Source organism: Lynx rufus, unplaced genomic scaffold (assembly GCF_022079265.1).
Source record: "Lynx rufus isolate CCGP_SWC_20201006 ecotype Redwood Valley unplaced genomic scaffold, mLynRuf1.p SCAF_8, whole genome shotgun sequence".
Taxonomy (NCBI): Eukaryota; Metazoa; Chordata; class Mammalia; order Carnivora; family Felidae; genus Lynx; species Lynx rufus.
Window position 1 is genome coordinate 104,011,344 of NW_025814896.1, and position 21,256 is coordinate 104,032,599.

The 21,256-nt window shown below is 50.1% G+C and overlaps 2 long non-coding RNA genes across 5 annotated transcripts in view; both read left to right on the forward strand.

Moving 5' to 3' along the window:
- Positions 1 to 2,231: 2,231 nt before the first annotated feature.
- Positions 2,232 to 21,256, forward strand: part of LOC124504050 (uncharacterized) — a 158,149-nt gene continuing 139,124 nt past the window's right edge. For 3 of the 4 annotated variants that reach the window (XR_006960295.1, XR_006960293.1, XR_006960296.1), the window contains exon 1: positions 2,766 to 3,011. This is a non-coding gene — a long non-coding RNA (uncharacterized LOC124504050). Of the gene's footprint in view, positions 2,300 to 2,573; positions 2,721 to 2,765; positions 3,012 to 21,256 lie in introns of those variants that run through there. The other variant, XR_006960294.1, reaches the window with a different exon arrangement.
- Positions 9,110 to 9,905, forward strand: LOC124504052 (uncharacterized). The gene is made up of 2 exons (XR_006960298.1): positions 9,110 to 9,199; positions 9,303 to 9,905. It is a non-coding gene; the product is annotated as an uncharacterized LOC124504052 (long non-coding RNA).

Sequence of the window (21,256 nt, forward strand, 5' to 3'; positions counted from 1 at the left end):
CAAGGCTAGGATTTTGATTTACTTCTCAAATGAATAGGAAAAACGTCTACGTTACATCTGCAGAATCTGGGAGAATGTACCATGATGTGAGAAGACGTGGGCACAAAGACTTTTTAAAAAGTTCCTTGTGGGAATTCGTGTTGGTCTGGTGGTTAGGAATGGGGGCTCTGACACCAGGCGGCCTGGGTACGTATCTGGGCTCTGCAACCTTGGGCAGCCTTCTGGCTCTCTCTGTGCCTTGGTTTCTTTGCTAGAAAGTGGGGATGATTTTACTCATAGGGCTATTTTGAGGATCAGAGGCGGTCATATCTGTGCATGTGTAGGAGAGTGACTGGCACGTAACAAATGCTCTTCAACGTGAGCCATCGGTATCTGTAAGAACCCTACAACATGTCCTCAGTCTGCGCTCTTTAGGAGCGAAACTCGATTATTTTCCTAATTCGCTGAAACCTAAATTTTCACAGTGCGATTTTCATTGGCGAAAGAGCGTGTAGATGTTTAAATCGTGTTTCCATGCAGCCCTATCCAGAGGGTCATCATTGTTTCCTTTCTGGTGGAAGATGCAGAAATCAGCCAGTTGAAAGAGAGTCCACTCTAGAACATTCCATATTCACAACGATGGGAAGCAGTGCTACCGATATGCCTTAATGAATGCTTTATTTTTGAATGTTGGGAGTGGCCTCCTCCTTCTCACACTAATACCCTCTCCCTACTTCCCAGCCCAAACGAGAAGAGCTCTGGATGGAAGTACAATCAGGAATTTAGAGATAACATTCATAGGATTATTCAGCAAAATACTACATAGGGAGGACACAGTCCCAGTGACCTTCCACAGTGAGGGCTCAAACTGTCCTTTGGGAGGAGGCCCAGCTTCAAGTCTGAGGCTTTGACCTGGAATATTCCAGAAGGCTCATTGTTAACACTGTTACTGTGGAAGGTCCCGCTGCTATAGTGATGAGGCCTCTGGCCGAGTCCTCCTGGCAGGAGGATGTCCCTGCTATGCAGGGACCTACGTTTCTCCCAACCATTTCAAATTTCTTTCATTCATTCCTGGCGATTTTTAAAAAATTAATATATTTTTTAGTTCTCTCCCAGGGATTAATGAGTCGACTTAATCCAAGTCTTCATAAATAAAATAAAGTCTGGCTTTTTATAACCCATAACCCCTGCTTCGATAGCCCCCGCAGACTCCTGGCATCAGGGTGGACTTCCCATGGGGCTGCTGGGCCCCCGCTGGCTAAGATATGTCCCTTGGGGATGACACACGGTGCTGCTGAAGCCACATCTTTAGGTTGTTCGTGAGTCTGCTGCCCCATCCTCGTTCCCCCTTCTCCCTTAAGGAAATCTCTGCAATGAAAAGCTGTTCTTAAACTCCAGAAAACTAGCAGCTTTTCCGTTCTCCTGAAAAAAACAAAAACAAAAACAAACAGACAGACAAAACCCTGCAAGAAATGAGAATATTTGGCCAGCTGGCACACTACAACGTTCATGGGGAAGTCGAAGCACTTGGTCCTGTCTGATAGAGAATGCCCTACTTTTCCTGTTAAAAGAACCTGAGATATAGGAGTTATGTTTTCCCTAAGACGAATCTAGCTGTAAATGGAAAGTAGATCTTCTGACCCCACCAGGATGAGGTCCACACTGCTCACAGATGCGGCTGGCCTGGGTCTTTTGCCCCCTCACAAAACGCAATTTTTTTCTCTATATCCCTTAGGGGTATCAGAGTGTGGCCTACACAGCAGGAGGCACTAGGTCAAAAACGGTTTAAGAGCATCGGTGTTCACGCACGGTCTTGTGTGTGTCGCCTTCCAGAAGCCACGGTCGTCCTAAAGCCATCACGGCCGCATGTCTCGGCTTCTCAGGAGGCTGCTGAATGTCACATGGTCTTGCTCTCCTCTTAGTCTTTCATAATTTAAAAATGCAGGAAGCTGTGGAAGACTGCCCCACGCCCAGTATCACCCCAAAGAAAACTGGGGGGTGGGGGGCAGAGGCTACTCTCTGCTCCTGCGTGTTAACGGTCCTCAACAGCTTTTGAAAAGTTGATTGTTACACCTTCCTTTCATTTCTTGGGGCTTTCATATTCGCGTCTGGCGAACGCTGGAAGTCTGCAAGATGGATAGAAAAGGTCTGGTGAGTCCCTTAATCCGAAAAGCAGAACACACACCCTCCTGATAAACAGCTTGGGGGAGATCACGATTTGAGATCCCATGATCTGCTATGTCAGAGGAAGGTCTGCAGAAGGAAACATGCACTGAGGTCAGCCTTGCCAGGGTGAAGTAAACCCAACCTCCTTAAAAGAGTAAGACAATATTCCTTTCTTCTCCCTTCCCTGAAATGCCCTGAAAAAGAGGAAGAGGTTCCTTTGGGCCGTGCAACCCAGGACAACGTTTCAGCGTGTATTTGAAATTCAAATGCACAGGAGATTCGTGCATTTTATTTTTCCTGTGGCTCAAATCTCCTAAATAAAAAGCATTCCCCCTGGGTCGGCACTCCCGCCCCCGTGCTGGCGAGGGGGTGGGGGACGGGGGGGGGGGGTGCTCCATGTGAGGTCAGCGTTTGGGTCACTTTGCCAGGGGCAGAAGGCTGTTCTTCCAGTAAGGCCTGCAGAGACCCTGGGAACGGGACCAGCCCAGCTCGCAAGTATGAAGAGAATGTCGGAGAGGAAGTGGTGGCTGTGAGTCAGCGTGAGTCATCTTGTTCCAATGAGAATGAAGACTGAGGTGTGCGCCCTTTTTTTTTTTCTTTTTCTTTTTCTTCTTTTTTTTTTCCTTTTTTCTTTCTCTCTCTCTCTCTCTCTCTCCCCTTTCTCTCTCTCCCCCCCCCTTTTTTTTTTCCTCTTTGGTCTCAGTCATGGGGACACCATTGGGAATGGAGGGAAGCCAGTGACTGCATGCTAGAAGCTTTCTAAGTTGCGCACTGATATTCCAGGCCGGCTGTGCCTGAGCCAGTGTGGGCTTAAGTTCTTCACGGCCCCGGGGCCCTGGGAAGGTGGAGCCAGCTGCTTCTCCCCGGTGAGTAGGTTTCTGTCATTTTTACAATCATTTCTATAGTCTGCCTCAGAGGCTCGGCTGGGTTAAAGCACTGCCCTCTTGGAAGGGACACCGCATTCGAGACTTCGAGGATCCATAATTTTAGAAATGTTGCTTCTTCTGCCCCCACCCCCCAGGACGACTGTATTTTAGGCTGCTTGTCTCAGTCATTAATTGGGAGCGTGTAGCTATTCGTCGCATGTTATGCTGTCTTGGAGTAGACTGTGATGCTTGGTTGGAAAATAAGCTGTTCCAGACTCCCCTCTGGAGCCCTAGGGAAGTTCAGAGATAGAGGTGGGTGAACCTGTGTTAACCCAGGGCTGCCGAGGCTGGGCCAGCTTCTGCTTCTCCGAGGTGAAGGAAGACAGCCCCCTGAGACATTTCTGGCTGCATGATCTGAGCCGCCCAGTTTCTAGTGCAAGAAATACGATAGAGAGGCAGAATTCTGGCTTCCCTCTCTATGGGTGTATGACTGATTCTGGGAACGTAGTTTATGCCTTTTCCTTTTGCTCGTGACTGAATATCACTAACTGTGGTAAAATCAGAAAGAAAATGTGCTGGGGGCTGGGGGCTGGTGGGCTGGGGGCCTGGGGGGCCTGGGGGGCCTGGGGCAGTGGGTGAGGCTTGGATAGTTGAGCCCTTGAGGCCTGATACGACCTTGATATGCGTTTCTCAGCTTGTTACTATTCTGATGAGACTTAGCCTTACAGTCAAGGAAACTACAGGAAACTTTTTTTTTTTTTAAATGTCATTCTAGTTACTGTAAATGAAACGGTTAAAATGTCATAAATACCTTGTGATAAACATTTTTTGAATTTGCTTAAAAAAACTGCACATCAGTAAGCAGGGGATGACAGGGAGCTTTTTCAGTAGGGTCATTTGAGTGTGTGGGCTTTCTGGGTTAATAATGAGTCAGCACCAATTGCTAAAATTGGAGCACCTCAAAGAGCACATGCGATCTGCCCCCGGGCACAGCACGGTGGCTGGCTGGCCCCTCCAGGACGTTTGGGCTGTTTGGTCTGTGGTTAGAATCGGCTTTGGGTGCGTTCCCTGTTCTGTGACCCCCACCCCCTCCCAGCTTTAGTCCCAGCCCTTCCTTGTGCCCCTGCGAGGCCCCTTTGCTAACAGGTCCCTGTGCCGAGACCCTCCCCTTTGGACGATCCTTTTTAGGGTCTGCCTTGACAGAACTGGTTGAGCATACAATTTGTTAAGTTAAAAATCCAGAGCTTGTGAAGGGCTGGGACAGCCCAGGGTTAAAAGCTGCCTCTGTTGTCGCGTGACATCACACTTGCTGGGGGACCGAGTGGCGCAGGGAGCGGGTCACTGCTAGAGCTTCAAAGCTGGCATTCTGCAGGTGACACACAGCGGGGGGGAAGGAAGGGGGCGTCACCTTAAAATCAGAGAGTAGGATTCCGAGGAAGAAAATCTCCCTTGCATCTTACTCTTTTTATCTGTAAACTGAGAACTGTGTTAAGGAAAACAAAATTTTTTAATAACTGGGGTTGCAGGTGGGCGGCTCAAAGGCCAAATGCAGTCCTGTGTGAGCCCACCCCCGCCCCCCATCAAATTCTGTTCGCCCGTCCAGGATTGGGTCTTTGTATTCAGCTGACTCTGGTGAGACCCCCTATTGGTTAGATCGCAGGCCCTGTGAACCCTAACGTGGCAAGGCTCTGATGGCCTTGGCTTGGAAGCCTTGGGCTTCTGGACCATGACATTCAGAGGCTGCTGGGAGGGCTCGGAGAGGTAGCATCTGTCCAGTGCTTGCTTCCAACAGGGCCTGGACACAGAAGGAACCCCATCGATGTTAGCTCTACTGGCTTCCCTCCTTACCTGGACTCTGAAGGTATCTGGGCTTGTGGCCCCTGAGCAGTGACTTTTCCAGGCAAGATCCCGTGATTTCAGTGTCCTCGGTGGCAAGGCTGAGAGTCTCGAAACTCAGGACCTCAGCAAGGCACACACCAGGGATTTCCGAAATGGGATCCCAGCCCACTCTGTCTCTCTCGATGAGTAATCTCTGTAAGTGCTCAGAGAAATGCCATCTTCATGGAGAGCAGAGCCCAAAAAGGCAAAATGCCCTAGGCCGTGCCTCAGTGGTTTGTCCACACTAGCACTTTCTCTTGTCCCCATTTCAGAGAACATGCCAGGTATCAGACGGGTGTTTATCACCGGCTGCCGTGTCTTAATCCCCCTGGATAAACGCCGTTGGGAAGGAGATATAAGCCTGCGGTGAACTGATATGATCACTCTGATAATCAGGAGAGTCATGTAAAAAAGGCCAGAAATAAGGCCACGGGCAGGTCTGAAAACAGAGCGTTCATTAATACGATTTGCTGCTTTGTCATATTTTCCAACTACCAAAAGATGCTGATTCTAAGTGAGGGTGCAGGCAGGGAGTAAGAAAAGAAAGTAAGAAAAGAAAGATAGAAACTGGGCAGATCTATTTTAAAAGGACACCTACTGCAAAAAAGAAAATGCTGACAATCTGATGACATTTGGAAATTGCCCAGTGCCCTGTGGCCATGGCTCCCTCAGCTTAGAGACTGGCCTATCGCTGGCCGGCCCTGTCGACCACCCCGCACCCTTCGGCAGCACCCCAGCCTGGGCTCTGGTTACCTCCCTCCAGGAGGTTTTCACGGTCCCTGACGGGTGTCCCCACTAGCCGTTGATGTACGGAGAGCTCACCCTCACGCTGGACAAGCTGCTGAACTTCTTGGGGTCTCACCATCCTCATTTGTGAAATGGGGTTAATGAGACGACCAGCCTCTTGGGGCCTTGGAAAGATCGGTGATGCTTAGCACGCAAGTTACAAGGGGACTCGGCAGCTGCTAAGTACATATCCACTGATTCAGACCTGCGCTCAGGCACCTTTCTACGTCTACCTGGGCCCCGGGCCCTGGGGGTAGCCATAAAGAATTGGCTTTCGTGCTCCTGCAGTGAGATCTCATCTGTGTCCTGCTCTGATTTGTAAGACCTTTATTGATTTGGTAAACGGAGGGTGCTTCAGGGGTCTCTCCAGGAAAACCCGGGGTTCTAGATGTTGTCACTATCCTCACTGCTATGACCACCGTCGTTTTTATCGGTAACATCCTCGCGATGGGAGCAGCTCCCCCTCCCTTCAGCCCAACCACATGGTAGTAACTTTCTGTGCATTTCCTTTAACCCCCTGCCCCCAACGCGCACACGTACCCACCCTGGACGACAGGAAGGATGGCCAGTTGCTCAACCTATTCCAGGTACGGGAGTCCCAGGCAGGTGTATCAGACGGAGTGGCTGCTTCAAGATGTGCGTGGCTGATGGGGGCGGGGGGGGGGGGGTCTTCGCCTCCATCAGGAGAGGAGAGTCAGGAGACGCAGGGGGCCAAGAGGGCGCTGTCTGTAATCCAGCAGACTGGGGCCGCAGGCCAGAAAATCCAGGACCACTGGCCTCAGACCTGCTTCCAGGGTGGAAGCAGCTGGGTGCTGTCCTCATGCTTCCTGTCTAAAATGAGCTGCAGGCGGGGCGCCTGGGTGGCGCAGTCGGTTAAGCGTCCGACTTCAGCCAGGTCACGATCTCGCGGTCCGTGAGTTCGAGCCCCGCGTCGGGCTCTGTGCTGACGGCTCGGAGCCTGGAGCCTGCTTCCGATTCTGTGTCTCCCTCTCTCTCTGCCCCTCCCCCGTTCATGCTCTGTCTCTCTCTGTCCCCAAAATAAATAAACGTTGAAAAAAAAAAATTTAAAATGAGCTGCAGGCAACTTCTGGTGATTTGAAAATCACGCAGTATATGGAGGTGACTCATATTGAAAACATTAAGTAAGGTACACTTAAAACTAAAACCAGGGTGAGCATAATATGGCCTTTCCTTGCCAATTCTGAAGATATCCAAGATCACGCGGTGCCCCAGAAGCCCAATCTTTACGCTCCTTCTTCAGGGGTCCGAGAGAAGGGACCACATGGGTCGCCTTGCTCAATCAGCCCTCTCTGGTATTGCAAAGTGAGGCATCGGGTGCTTTAGACATCTCTTTTCTGAGAGTTTAGGCTTTGGCTGCTGAGCATGGCTGTCTCAGTTAGAAACGGTGCCACTTTGTGGGTGGTTTTCTCCCACAGCGGTTACCTGTGCCAAAATCCAGAAGCCCCTTTTTGTTCACAGCGTGGTGGCAGGGGAGTCGTGTGAGTCGTGTGCCGGGCCCAGTGCTTTGGGGCAGAGCTTGGGTTCCTCACAACTTCAAGAGGGTTCTGGTTAGACCACAGAGCTCAGGCAGGGAGAAGCCAACAGAGGATCAGAAGGAAGTTGGGTCCTCCGGAAGGAGGAGAGGTTGGGAGGCTTGATGACTCCTCTGATTAAAAAAAAAGAAGAAGAAGAAGAAGAAAAACAATAACCATCTGGTTTTATTGCATTTTTTGTAATCAAAAAAGCTAATGGTGATGGCAAATCTTATCCATTTCGGTTCTCCTGCTTAACTTTTGCATTTAGGATTGATTACCCTGCAACTGAGGGCTTCTGCCCCAGAGGCTTTTAGCCTTTCCCTCCATGCTGTCCTTTCAAAAATTTATCATACTTATAATATTGGAATTTTTAGCAATGGCAGAAATGTATCACTTTAGCTGTTCTCCCTGGACAAATCTTTCACAGAGTGTGAGAGGGATGCATGGGTTTCTACCAATGTAGACAGATATAAAGGAAAACTTTACAAAATAACAGTGGCTCCAGCAAGTGTCAAGCTTGCTTTCTCTCAGACAGAAAAAGATTGGAAGCAGGCTGCTCAGGGTGATGGTCAACGGGCAGCTAGTTCATTCATCTCTCTTTTCTGTTATCATTAGCATCGACTTCCTTCCTCAAAGTTATCACTTGGTTTTAATATGGCTGCTGGAGCTCCAGCCATCACCTCTGCATTCCACATAGGAGGAAAGAGGAAAGTGGAGGGATAAAAAGCTAAGCATTCTAGACATCAGGCTCCTTTAAAGAGCTTTCCCAGAACCCCCAACTAACCCTTTCTGCCTACATCTTTTATTGGCCACTGTTTCTGTACGGCAGCCAGAGGAATATAGCTTTTTAATTGGGAACATTGCTGCCCCTGACAACGTAAGGGTTGTTGACAACACAGGAAGTAAAGGAGAATGGATATAGGACAGACAACAAGCAGTCTCCACAACAGAAGTGCGCCAGAAGACAGCTAGATTTATGCTTTACAGCATTTAGCTCCTCTGGGACCAGGGTCTACTTTGTGAAATAACCACATTGGGCTCATCAGAACTATCGGGAGGAGACTGGCTTCAAGAGCCCCGAACAACTTGGAGCGGGGCATTCAACGGGACAGAAATCGCTTGCTTTTTGTATTAGAGTCACCTAAGATTTCTTTTCATGCCCGCATTGGCAAATATTTACCATTTCCCCAATAAAATAAAGATAATTCGAACACTGCTTTGTTTCCTGAGTGCTTGCTCGGTGCCGGGCGCTGTTCTGGATGCTTTGCAAATATGACCTTACTTAAGTTCGCACAGACCTGTGTGTGGCAGATCACCATTATTGTCCCCATCAAGCAGACGAGGAATCTGGGACACGGAAGGGTTAGGGGTGATGGCAAAATTACACCGTTAGTAAGGAATGGAGCTTGGCTTTGAACCCAGCAGTCTGGTTCTTTGACCCAGGGATGCGGAGGTGAAGCGGGCAGACCAGGTCTTTCCCATTTGTCTTTCTGGTGAAATAGACACGAGCCCAATAATGTCAGGCTGCTGTCAGTGCCCCAGCGGAAGGGCGCAGGGAGGTGGGGCGCCCTCACGTCTCGCAGCACCTCCTGCCTGGAGGGAACTCAGTCCAAGCTGAGCGTTCTTTCCCCCACAGAGCACATACCAGGAATCTCAGCTATGTCTGGGTTCATGACTCACCCCCTCCCTCACAGCCAGCTTTTCCAGAGTCAGCTCCTGAGTCAGGACCACGCCCTTCCAGCCCCGAGGATACAGACGGGGCTTCATCCAGACTGGGCTTCAAAGCTTCGGCAGCGGTCCAGCAAAGAGCAGAATGGCCCAAGTAGAAAAGTTTCGGCTCCAAGGACACGCAGTGTATTCACATAATTCAACCTGCGCGAAGGCCAGAGAAGGTGAGCCTGTCTGTCACACCCTCTGCTCCACACGACCCCGTTATCTGGTGGCACAACCAGGGCCACGAGGATGCCTGAGAACAAGATGGAGTTTTCGGTAAGGGGCGTCTGCTTAATTCTACCTCGGACCAAGTCCCCTCCTGTGTTTTGCTTGGCACCGTCCCAGAGCCTTACTCCGTGCCTCCATTTTCCTCCTCCAGCTCCTTTACAGACAGACAGATGGACTGGCCAATGAAACACACAGGCTGTGGTGGGTAGTGGGGATTTTAAGAAAGCTCCTTAAAGGAACCTGGCATCTAAGAGGCTTAACGTTTTGTCCCCCACTTCCCTCCGTCCTCCTGTGTGGAATGCAGAGGTGATGGCTGGACCTCCAGCAGCCTCTTTGAAGTCAGAAGACAACTTGGAGAAAGCAAGCCAGTGCTAACGACGGCAGAGCAGGCAGATAGTCACAGGGCTTTGCCTGGAGATGTAACTATTTTTGGAGACATTTTACCTGCACGATGCAGAGGGAGGTATGAGAAATCACTGCTGAAATTCAATCTGTAGGTCAACCAGGAGGGTCTGTGGGGTGCCAGTTCCCTTTGTATGGAGCTGTCTTTTATGCCTCTGGTATAAGGAATGAGGAAGGACTCAGGGCTGCATCCCCGGGTTATGGACTTTAGTGGCCCCTTCCTCATGTGAGAACATACGATGACCGTCTTGGTGTAAAGATAAATGTCATGCAAACGGGATTCATTGTTATGTATTCATATTCACTATGTTCAGGTTTTTCTTCCGATTTTGAAATAAACGGAAACATTTGATTTGCAAGAGTATTATGCAGAGGGTGGCCCCGGGAGGGCAGAGGGCAACCACAGGAGGGCCTCCAGAGAAGGGAGCATGGGGGCTGGTCCCTGGAGGGGCGCCTCTGGATGGCGGGTGGCCCCGAGCAGGCTCTCTGCAGACGGCAGGTGCGCCCGGCTTCTCCTGGGGTCTTGATGAGCCTCAGCGGCCACGACACTCCTGTCACCTCTGGAAATGATACTGAGGATTTTCAGAGCAGATAGATATGTCCTTCCTGTGCCACCTTTCCCATCGTCCCTCATCTCCCCTATAATTGCTCTGCGTGTCCAGTTGTCCTGTTCAGTGGGAGGAATTTCAGTCTACAGGGCTAAGATATCAAAAATCCAACACTCCCTTATTCCTGAAGTCTCTACATTATATCAGATCTGCTTTGCACTCATGCTGCTGCTATGTTACCCCCTCAACCTGGCTGAGGGCACATTCAGATTTGGTCATTCTTGGGGATCTCTGTCCCAGTGCTCCTGGCATCCTCACACAGCGTCAGGGCTGTGAGGTGCCAGAAAACCAGAGCGGGGCAATCTGCGATCCGAGGTGGTCACCACGATTCCCACTCGACACCTAAGACCCAGCACCTGTGGGGCGGCGGAGTTGGTTGGGGGCCCCTGCTCCAGCTGGAGGGGCCCGCACGACCTGGTTGTCTGTCCCTGAATTTGGGCCTTTTCTGGAAACGTGCCCCTGCTTTCCTGACCATGGTGTGAGCTCCCAGCCCGTGCAGCTGAGGCGTATCTGGTGGGGGGCCCCCCTCTACATGCCTTGTCCTGTCCGCTAACTGCTGCTGGGCCTCTCGTAACTTGGAGCCCCCCATCTTGGTGTGGGGGGGGGATTGATAAGAAAGAACAGTGATGGCAGGGCACCCTCGAAGGACCAGGGAACAGCACTGTCCAACCGAACTTCCTGTGATGATGGAATGTTCTAGATCAGTGTTCACATGTAGCCACAAGCCACGTGCGGCTACTGAGCACTTGCAAAGGGGCCAATGCGACTGAGGAATTGGACTTAACTTCTATTTTATTTTGATTAGTTTCAGATTTCAATGCCCAAATGGCCACATGTGGCTAGTGGCTGCCATATTGGAAAGCCCGAATCTAGAGCATGTTTTCCTGATCTGGGCAGCTTTGAAAGATGGGCCATCGCCCTGAGGACGGATGTGGTACTGGTGTGAAGGGGTGAAGTTGAGTCTGGCTCTCAGTCAGTCCTCAGCGAGGTGGAGAGCTTCTGGGCCAGGAACTATGGGCCAGGCAGGTAGGGGGCCACCAGTGCCACTAGCAAGCCTTGTCCCCCCTTCTGGGCATAAAACCTGAGTTGGGCCTTCAAGGTCTCCAGTGGCCCAGAAGAATGACCTGCCCAGCAGGTAGCCCAGGCTGGGCACCTGATATCTAGAGCATTTCTGCTAGTTGTGTTGATGGTTTCTTCAGGCCTCACCTGAGGCCCACACGACAGACGGTCCCGGCTTGTGGTACTTGATCCTGCACATTCCTGTCTGGGGAGACGCATCCTCATTTTTGTCTGCGTGGAGCTGTTCCAGGGACTGACCAGAGTGGCCTAAGGGAAGCCTCAGGCTTGGTTCCTGTCACTGTCGTTCTACAAGTCCCCAAGACGTGTCTTTTGACTCTTTCGGCTTTTTAAGGGAGAAGGATTAGCCCATATTCAGCCACGACAGACAGGAAACACACAAGCAGCCGGGAGATCCGGTGAATGGGCGGAAGATCGCACACTCAGGCCCCAGGCCCGTGCCCCTCCTCCCCTCTGCCCTGTTCCACTGCAGCATCACAACACAGCAAAATGATGCCCCCCCACGGTGCCCCTGCAGTCACCCCCAAATTCCAGGACTTTGCTTCCGGCCACTCCCCCAGGCACGGTGCTGTGTGTTCTATTCCACGGACTGTCAGTGGGGCGGCCACGAGCCACCCGGATGAAGCCAGCTCAGCTCCGCCAGCTTCTCGCTGCCCAGCGCCCATGCCTGCCGGCCTCAGTCTCTTAACCTGTGAAATGGGAATATAGGAGTCACTGCCACAGAGGGCTGTTGTGAGGATGAAAGGGGTCAGTGCCTGAAGAAGTCTTAGCAAAGTGCTGCCCACAGTAGGTGTTACAGCAGGAGCTGTTGATATTGGAATTGGTGCCTTTTTGCTATTTGTTCCTGACCAGAGACACCTTTCTCTGGGCCCCGGATCTCCACCCAGCAGTGGTCCATCCACTCCAACTCGGGCATCCGGGGAATCCCATCATCCTGCCTCCATGTTTCATTTTCTCCAGGCCCCGGGCAGCATGAGCTGTATTATCTTAGAGCTTGGGAGACTGATTCGATCGTCCAGGCCTTCAGTACTCATCGAGTGTGTATTGAGACCTATGGAGGCAGGGGATGAGCAAATGTGGTTGCTAGAAGGGCTGCTGGAGGGAGGTGCAGGTGGTGTAGGCCACGGGCTCCTCATGTATGGGGGGGTCTCTGAGGGTCCCTCGAAGGGTCCCTCCATTTGAGTAAAGATCTGAAAGGAGTCAGTTTGTGCATTTTTGTGTTGCTTTGTTTTCTCTGCATGGATAGAGCAGCTAGGGTAGGTCCCTGGCTCCCCCTGGCTAGCTGTGTGACCACAAGTGAGTCACCAAGCGTCTCTGATGGTCTGTGGAGGGTGGTGAGGTGACCCACCATGGCGAGTGCTCAACAACCTAACTTGGAGCCACCATCATTAACAAGACACTCTTCACTGTTCGTCAGGAGTTCTCCAGAGTCAAAGGGTGCTGCTCACCACAGCAGTCCCTCTATGTGAGCCCCAAGAGGGGCCATTTAATCTATACTAAAACCCCTTCTTTCCTTCCGGAGACAGCCCGGCCCATCCCTGCAAAGCACCCACTGAGAAGATATTCCATAAATAATCCAAAGCTTGTTTTCTGGTATTTCCACAGTTTGGACCTCACTCTGCCCCCCTGAAGCCATTCAGTCATATCCGTGGTCATAATTATGGTCCTAATTCAGCACATTCGGTAACATTCACTGAGCAATTATTCTGTCCCAGAAACAGCTGAATAATACCACGAGCCCCGGCTTCTTCCACGATGAGCCCTTCCAGCTGTGTGGCTGTCACCGCTGTGTTCAAGCTCTCCCTTCTTTCCGAGGTTCCTGAATGTGTGCGCTGAGGTGTTCGGCAACCTTGACCCCGTGCTGCCCTTCTGGTCACGGACGGCCGTGTTTGGCGTCCCGCCCTCAGATGAGTACAATGACCGCCCTTTTCCTGGATGCTAGGCTGAGGTTTGGGGCCAACCCATCCATCAGCCCCCACACTGCACTTGTAGTCAGCTTGCCTCCCTGCCTCTTTGTGTGGGGCTTGTGCAAAGCCACATCTCCCTCGTTTTGCACTTGGGTACTGACTTCTTTGTTGGTCTCTTAATTTATTTTTTAGCCCAAGTAGAACTTTACATTATCCTTGGTTGAGTCTTCTAGAATTGGCCCATAGAGTCTCTAACATGAAACGTGAAGCTTTACGTCATCTGCAAGTTAGAGAGGTGTTTCTCTTACGTCTTCGCCAGAAGACTGTTTGGATCCGTGTAGACCAAGAGCAGAGAAGGGCGGCACTCCACTAGCGACTGTCTTCAAGGTTGCCATTCTGGGGCACCTCACGGACAGCTCACCTTGCTGTGCAGGTTTCACCGATGCTGACGATAGGTGGCGAAACACGTCATGTAATCAAATGTGTGATGGGACCCCGCTGACAAACGGGGCAGGTACTGATAATTTAGACACTCAGCCAGACTTCTCCTGATGGGTAGCCTTACCTCTTTCTGTCTCATTCCCTCCTCCCCCCTCCTCAAATCCTGGCAGGTTTTGGCGAGGACAGCTAACCCTGGGGTCTGCTGTTGGATACCAGCAGTTAACCAGCAGTTAAATCTAGAACATTTAAACGCTCAGTTGTTGGGGGATTGTTGCTTTAGTTGGTTATGCATAGTCACATCCTCAGGGGTTGTGGGTTGGATGCATTCGATTCCAGATATGTGTGAGATATGCCTTTCGGCTAGGCCACTGAGCCCGGCCTGACACATGGGTGGCTGTCTCTGTGTGGCGGTCCTTTTGAAGTCCCCAGAAGTGCCTGCTCTGGGGAGGGGAGAGGAGAGACGCAGAATGAATACAGACTGCCACCCAGCAGCACAAGAGGTGACTGCAAACCAGAATGCTCCGGGTGAGAAAGTGAGCCACCCAGTCACTGTCTCACCTTCCCAAAGTGGGTATCACGTGCTCTGTGTTCACTGACTGAGTCCGTCACCAGGGGCACTTGGACAGAATGGAAGCAATCACTCGAGAGAGGCCAGATTACACTGTCTTTAGGAAGTGCTGCCCCCCTCAGCTCATGCCTCCCTCCCCTTGCCCTCTGGTTGCCAGAATTATTGGAATCTTCCAACTCTCGTTTCTACCACTCTGTGAACACGAAGGGCCAGTGGCAAGAGACGGACTTCTTATTCAAATGGAAATTGTTCTCCAAGTTTCAGGAAAGAGAGAGTTCCAGAACTTTCTGAGCCAACAGATTCCAAAGATCATTACAGTTACTCGGTGCTCTGCTGGTAGAAAAGGGGAGCCCCCTGGTTCTCGTGTTGGAGGTTTTAATTTATATCTTGTGCAGGACTTAGGGGAGATTAACCATGCGGCTTAAACCGTAGGTAGTAAATCAATTCGATTTTGAAAGGGCCTCCTGGCAGCAGCAGGGGATGGAGAAACGAATATTTATGGAGCGTCTCCCATAGGCCCCGTGTATGCTGGCTGCTTTCTATCGATTATCTTGCTCAACCCCCATATCCATCCCACGAGGGCTGGCAACTATTGGCCCATATTGCAGATGAGCAGACTGAAGTTCTTGACAGTTTCAGGGTACACAGCTCAAGGCAGAGCCAGAATTCCCACCAGCCTCCCCCAAAACACCACGAACCTCTCAGCGGGCCAGATCTCAGGCCTTGTGCGGCATTCTATTTCCCAGGACCACATCCAGATGAAAGCCTTTGCGGATGGTTCAAATAAATCCTTCCCAAAATGGAGGACGACTTTTTTTTTGGAACCTGAGCAGCTCTTGCACGACCTCAGGGAATCTTGCTGGCAACTCTGTGATTAGTCGTGGGGGGCACCCTCCCGCCAGGGGCACCTTGAGGGACTCACCTGGGAAAGGGCCCTCATCGAAGGTGACTCCGACTTTCAGCCGGTTCTTTTTGAGGTCATATGGATGTCTCTTTTAATCTGCAAAAGTGACTAGGGAATAGAGTTTCCAGCTTTAATTAATTTCTTGAATAAGGTTCAAAAGTGAAAGTAATTAAGAAGGGGTCTGGTGAAAAGCGCCCTCGCCCCACTTCTCGTACTCAGTTGCCATTGACCTCTCCTCTGAAACCCTTCTCTTCGTTGTTTACCTGTCCAGAGTTTCTTTATGCAAATGCAAGCAAGTAGTTGAATGAATCTTTTTCTTTTCTTTCCTACTTTCCATAAAAACTAGCAAAATCGTTCTTACTGTTAAACCACTCTTGGGTTCTCGAGAACACCGGGTTGTATGTTCCCTGCATTTGGGGCTGCTGAATTTCAGAGCTAGTGGGGTGGCTACGCTTCCCCATCTCCAGTGTCCTGAGGGGAGGCATGCGCTTGTCCAGGCATTCGAGGGACAGGCGGGCATGCAGGGAAGGCACCGTGTTCGAGCTCCTGTCCCTAGCAAAGCCCCAGGGGGCCAGAGCGGGGAGGACCATCGTGGGCGCTCTGAGATGCGCTCTAATGGCCTGGGACCCATTCCCCGGGGTGGCGATCTGGCAACTAGCCAAGGGCCAAAAGTGAGTGGTGACTTGGCCGCCCTGTGTTCCATGAGGGTCCCGGGTCCCCACAGTCAGCCTGGCACCAAATTGTATTTATAAAAGACACAGAGGAGATGATGGAGATTGAGAGCTGAAAAAAAAAAAAAATCCATCTCAGAATTCTTTTAAACAATTCCCTCCCCTCCCCCCTCACCAGTGACAGCATGTGTTCTCACTACGCCATGAGGCACCCAAGTGGCCACGGCTGACGTTTCACAGCGCCTTCTCTGGGCCAGGCACTATTCCAAGTGTCACGGAGTAACCCTCAGTGATGATCTCCATTTTTCAGGGAGGAAGCTGGGCCTGTGGTCACTTAGCTAACAAGTTGGGGAGCCAGAGTTCAGGCCAGACAGCCAGCCGCCCAGCCACAGCTGGTTTCTCACGGCAGCTCCTGGGCCCAGGAGGCTTCCTGGATTTTACTCTCAGGGCACCCACGGGGTGGAAAGACAGAAGACAGCACAGAGCCCAGGGGGGCCGGATGTCCGCACTGAGGCGCGACAGACAGCCTTGGGCCCCTGTCTGGGCGGCCCCACTTCTTTCGGAGGACTGGCTGGCCAGTAGCCTCCTTGAGAGGCACGTCCTGACCAGGACCGTCTCCACCGGCAGCAGCATTTTTTTTTTTTTTTAGCTACTTAGAAGGATCCCATTTATTTTTTTTTTTTTGTGATTATTTTATTTTATTTTTTTTATATATATGAAATTTATTGACAAATTGGTTTCCATACAACACCCAGTGCTCATCCCAAAAGGTGCCCTCCTCAATACCCATCACCCACCCTCCCCTCCCTCCCACCCCCCATCAACCCTCAGTTTGTTCTCAGTTTTTAACAGTCTCTTATGCTTTGGCTCTCTCCCACTCTAACCTCTTTTTTTTTTTTTTTTTTAATTTCCTTCCCCTCCCCCATGGGTTTCTGTTAAGTTTCTCAGGGTCCACATAAGAGTGAAACCATATGGTATCTGTCTTTCTCTGTATGGCTTATTTCACTTAGCATTACACTCTCCAGTTCCATCCACGTTGCTACAAAGGGCCATATTTCCTTCTTTCTCATTGCCACGTAGTACTCCATTGTGTATATAAACACAATTTCTTTATCCATTCATCAGTTGAGGGACATTTAGGCTCTTTCCATAATTTGGCTATTGCTGAGAGTGCCGGCAGCAGCATTTTGAGCTGTATGGAATTCTACACTTTTAACAACCTTTAATTTAACTCTTAGGGTAGACATCGACACTGACAGAAAAGAAAGCACATGTGTTTTTAAGAAGGCAATTTATTTTCAGGGGAGAGAGTTTGGGGGGAAACACCGGCAGGAGGAATAGCAGAGACTGTGAGTAGAGACCCAGACCCTGTGAGTCATCATTCAAGGCCTCTGTGTGTGTTACGGGCTGAATCGTGTCTCCCCGAAATTCACATGTTGAAGCCCTACCCACCACCCCCCCCCCACCCCGGCCCCGAGTAACTCAGAATGAGACCTTATTTGGAAATGGTGTCATTGTAGACATAATTAAAGATGAGCTCATTGTGGAGGAGGGTGGCCCCTTTTCCAACATGGGTGGTGTCCTTACAAGAGGGGGACATTTGGACACAGACGGGCACACACGGAGGATGTCAGGTAGAGACGGCAGTGGTTCTGCCATAAACCAGGGAAGCTGGGAGGGAGGCTGGGGTCCGATTCTCTACCTGGCGCCTTCAGCGGGAGTGTTGGCCCTGCCAGGGCTCGGGCTTCTTGCCGGCCGAACTACTGGACGCATTTCTGTGGTTTGAGTTTATGGTAGTTTGTTACAGCAGCTCAAAGAAACTAAAACGGTGCACATGCTTCCAGATGCGGAAGGAGGCTGCTGGGAGCCGGTTTCCACCCCAGGTCCAGCCCAGCCTGTTCCCGGGCGGTCCTGCTTTATCTAAACAACTGGGACGTTCTCACTTTGTTTTAACTTTTCCCGAACTGCAGAAACGCGGAGGTCCAAAAGCGGAATTTGGTCTTTACGAGAGCTTTTTCAAAAGGGGGCGGTGGGTGGGGTGGGGGGAGAAAAAGAAAGAGCCACAACATCTTCATAGGTGACGGGATCCATGCTCTGGTGGGCCGTACGACGTGTCCCCAGGCAGGGCCGGCTTCCCGGCCACGGAATCCACGTGAGCGGAGCTCGGTCTAACCTCACTCCGAGGACCTCCCCCACCAGCAATCAGCAATCGGAACTTTCACCCGCGTTGTCTCTTCCCAGTCCTTTCCCTTCCACCAATGTTCACACGCATCCCTCCAAGTTACAACTTACGGAGCAAGCAGGGAGGCTCCCGAGGGCAGGGAAGTCACACTTTCCGTGGGGACTTTTCACCGTGTTTCCTAGTTATTGAACAAGGGCGACTGTGAGCCTGACACAACCGTGGCTTTGACAAGCAGTTCAGAAAAACAGGAACCGCCAATTCATGAGAACTTAAAGAAAAAAATAGTTTAAAGAACTGAGAAATTGCCACATTATAGTGAAAGAATGTCAGGTTTTGGAAATGACAGAAACGAGCAATTTTCACCTCGAAAACCTGGTGGAGTCAGTTACACAAGACGTAACCACACACAAACACGAGCATTTCTTATAATATAAGGGCATTTACAGTCAAGAGTATTTCATGGAAAGTTATTTTAGTAGCAAGGGTAGCCTTCAGCAATGAGTATTCGTCAAGAGAGTGAAACCCTGACTTCAAAGTCAGGAGGCAGCGTCTGAGTGCACTCGCAGGGTGCACCGGGGACCGGGGGACTGGGCCCAGCCAGGGGTTCGAGGCGGCTGGAGGCGTTGAGTCTCTGCTCACACGTGTGCTGGCTGGGATCCCCTTGTGACCCGGCAGGGCACACCCCCACTGCTGGGGCCCCTGGGTCACTGCAGTTGGCTCTAAGAGCCAGCTTGAAAATTTTTCAATAATTCTTCTATTCTAAAATTGAGGGCATTATTGGCTGCAGGGAAAATGGCATGCAAACTGTGACTGTGGGATGTAAACAGCCTATTACCTTAAGGAAGTATTTGAAGAAAATATAAATGCACCAGGTGGAAAGTGTCCAAAGGGTAGAGGTGCCGTGTGACTGCCCCGGGCAGAGAGAGGGCTCGGCTGGGACCCGGGTGGCGGTGCTTGGTCAGCCGTCCGGACACCAGGTGCGGGTACTCACCCACAGGTCCCCCCGCAGAGCAGCCTGCTGGTCGCACTCAGGCTTGTTTTCTTCCAGTGTTGCCCGGGCAATCCATCACATAATTAAAGTTTCTTCAAACTGTCGAATGCTACAGTTCACGCGGGACTCTTTGCCCCAAATTTGTGGTCACCTTACTTTGCAGCTACATACAGTTGCTATCTCTTCAGAAGGCTCTGCCTCTGGGGGCGGATTTAAAAGTGGCCCTCCCTGGGGCACCTGGCCTGGCTCAGTCGGGGGAGCTCTCGACTCTTGATCTCAGGGTTGTAAGTTCGAGCCTCACGGTGGGTGTAGAGATGACTTAAAAACAAAATCTTCACATCTTGCCAGAGAAAGACAAACGCCATATGATTTCACTCATATGTGGGGTTTAAGAAAACAAATGAGCAAACGGGGATAAGAAGAGAGAGAGGCAAACCAAGAAACAGACTCTTAACTGCAGAGAACAAACTGGCGAGTACCAGAGGGGAGATGGGTGGGGGGATGGGTTAAATAGGTGATGGGGGTTAAGCGGTGCACTTGTGATGGATGCAAGTGTTGAATCACTCTATTGGACACTTGAAACTGATATTGCACTGTGTGTTTAACTGGAATTTCAATAAAAACTTAAAATAAAAATAAATAAATAAAATAAAATAAAATAAAACAAAATAAAATCTTCAAAAAAAAATGTTGCCCTCCCTGCTGAAGAGTTTTAGGACGTAGATCCAACAAAACAGTAACCATGCCCTGAAAGAAAATGGGAAGGATTAAACTCTGCCTCCGGAAGTACTCATTTTATTTTTTTTTAAGTTTTTTTTTAATGTTTTTTAATGTATTTTTGAGACAGAGAGAGACAGAGCATGAGCAGGGGAGGGGCAGAGAGAGGGGGAGACACAGAATCCGAAGCAGGCTCCAGGCTCCGAGCCGTCAGCACAGAGCCCGACGCAGGGCTCGAACTCACAGAGTGTGAGATCGTGACCTGAGCTGAAGTCGGACGCTCAACCGACTGAGCCACCCAGGCGCCCCTAGAAGTACTGATTTTAAAAACAGATACATAAATCGGGGCGCCTGGGTGGTTCATACGGTTAAGTGGTAGACTCTTGCTTTCCGCTCAGGTCATGATCTCACGGTACATGAGATGGAGCCCCACATCAGGCTCTGTGCTGACAGCAGGGAGCGTGCTTGGGATTCTCTCTGTTCTTCCTTCTCTGCCCCTCCCCTGCTTTCTCTCTAAATAAATAAATAAACAAACATTTTTTTTTAAAAGATGAAAAACACAAATACGTAAATTAGCGGATTGTGCTGGGGGGAGCTGGTTTAAAGAAGGGCTGTGGCCTACTCATGACTCTTTCATAAGTTGCTTTGCTCTCGTTCCTTGTTTTTTTAAACTCGAGGGGAGAAGACCCTCTATGTGGCCGAGCAGAACACTGCGCATTTAGGTGCTTCCACATTAGAGCTCCCGGGAGACCCCTCCCCAAGGGGCTCCCCCATGGTTACTCCAGGCCTGTCCTCAGAGCTGGACCGAGTCCCAGACTGCATGGCAGCAATGATGTTCTGTCTCTTGCTTTTTTTTTTTTTTTTAATTTAATTTTCAATTTTTTAAACTAAAAAAAAAAAAAATTGGTTATACCTTTCTTTCAGCCTGTTCATAGTCTTTGTCTCCTCTTCCTCTCTCCCTTCCTTCCTTCTTTCTTTTCCTTTCTTTTTGGTTGTTCTTTTTTTTTTTTTAAGTTTATTTATTTTAGAAAGGGAGAGTGCAAGTAGGGAAGGGGCAGAAAGAGAGGAAGACAGAATCCGAAGCAGGCTCTGTACTGACAGTGGGGCTTGAACTCACGAACCATGAGATCATGACCAGAGCCTAAATCGGATGCTTAACTAGCTAAACCACGCAGGCACCCCTGGTTGTTGTTCTACAAGAGCTCTTCTCATATTCTGGGTCTTAAACCTTTGATATATATGCTGCAAATTATTTCTCCCGGTCCGTTGTTTGACCTTTTACTTTGCTTACTGTGTCTTTTATTTTACAGAAATATTTAATTTTTATGTAATCCAATCTGTTATTATTTTCTGGACACCCAGGTTCTGGCTTGCTTAGAAAGTCTACTCCCACCCCTAGATTACAAAACTATTCTCACATACTTTTTTTTTTCTTGTGGCATTTTATAATTTTATCTCTCTGGTTTAAAATACCAAGTTCATGGGGTTTTATTTTCCTTTACATTTTGAAGAAGAGGTATCCTGTCTTTCTTTAAGTGGATAGCAGTTTTTCCTAGTACCATTTATTAAGCAGCCTACTTTGTCCTGCTGAAAATATTTTAAAGGATTTCTTTGAAGTTTATTTATTTATTTTTGAA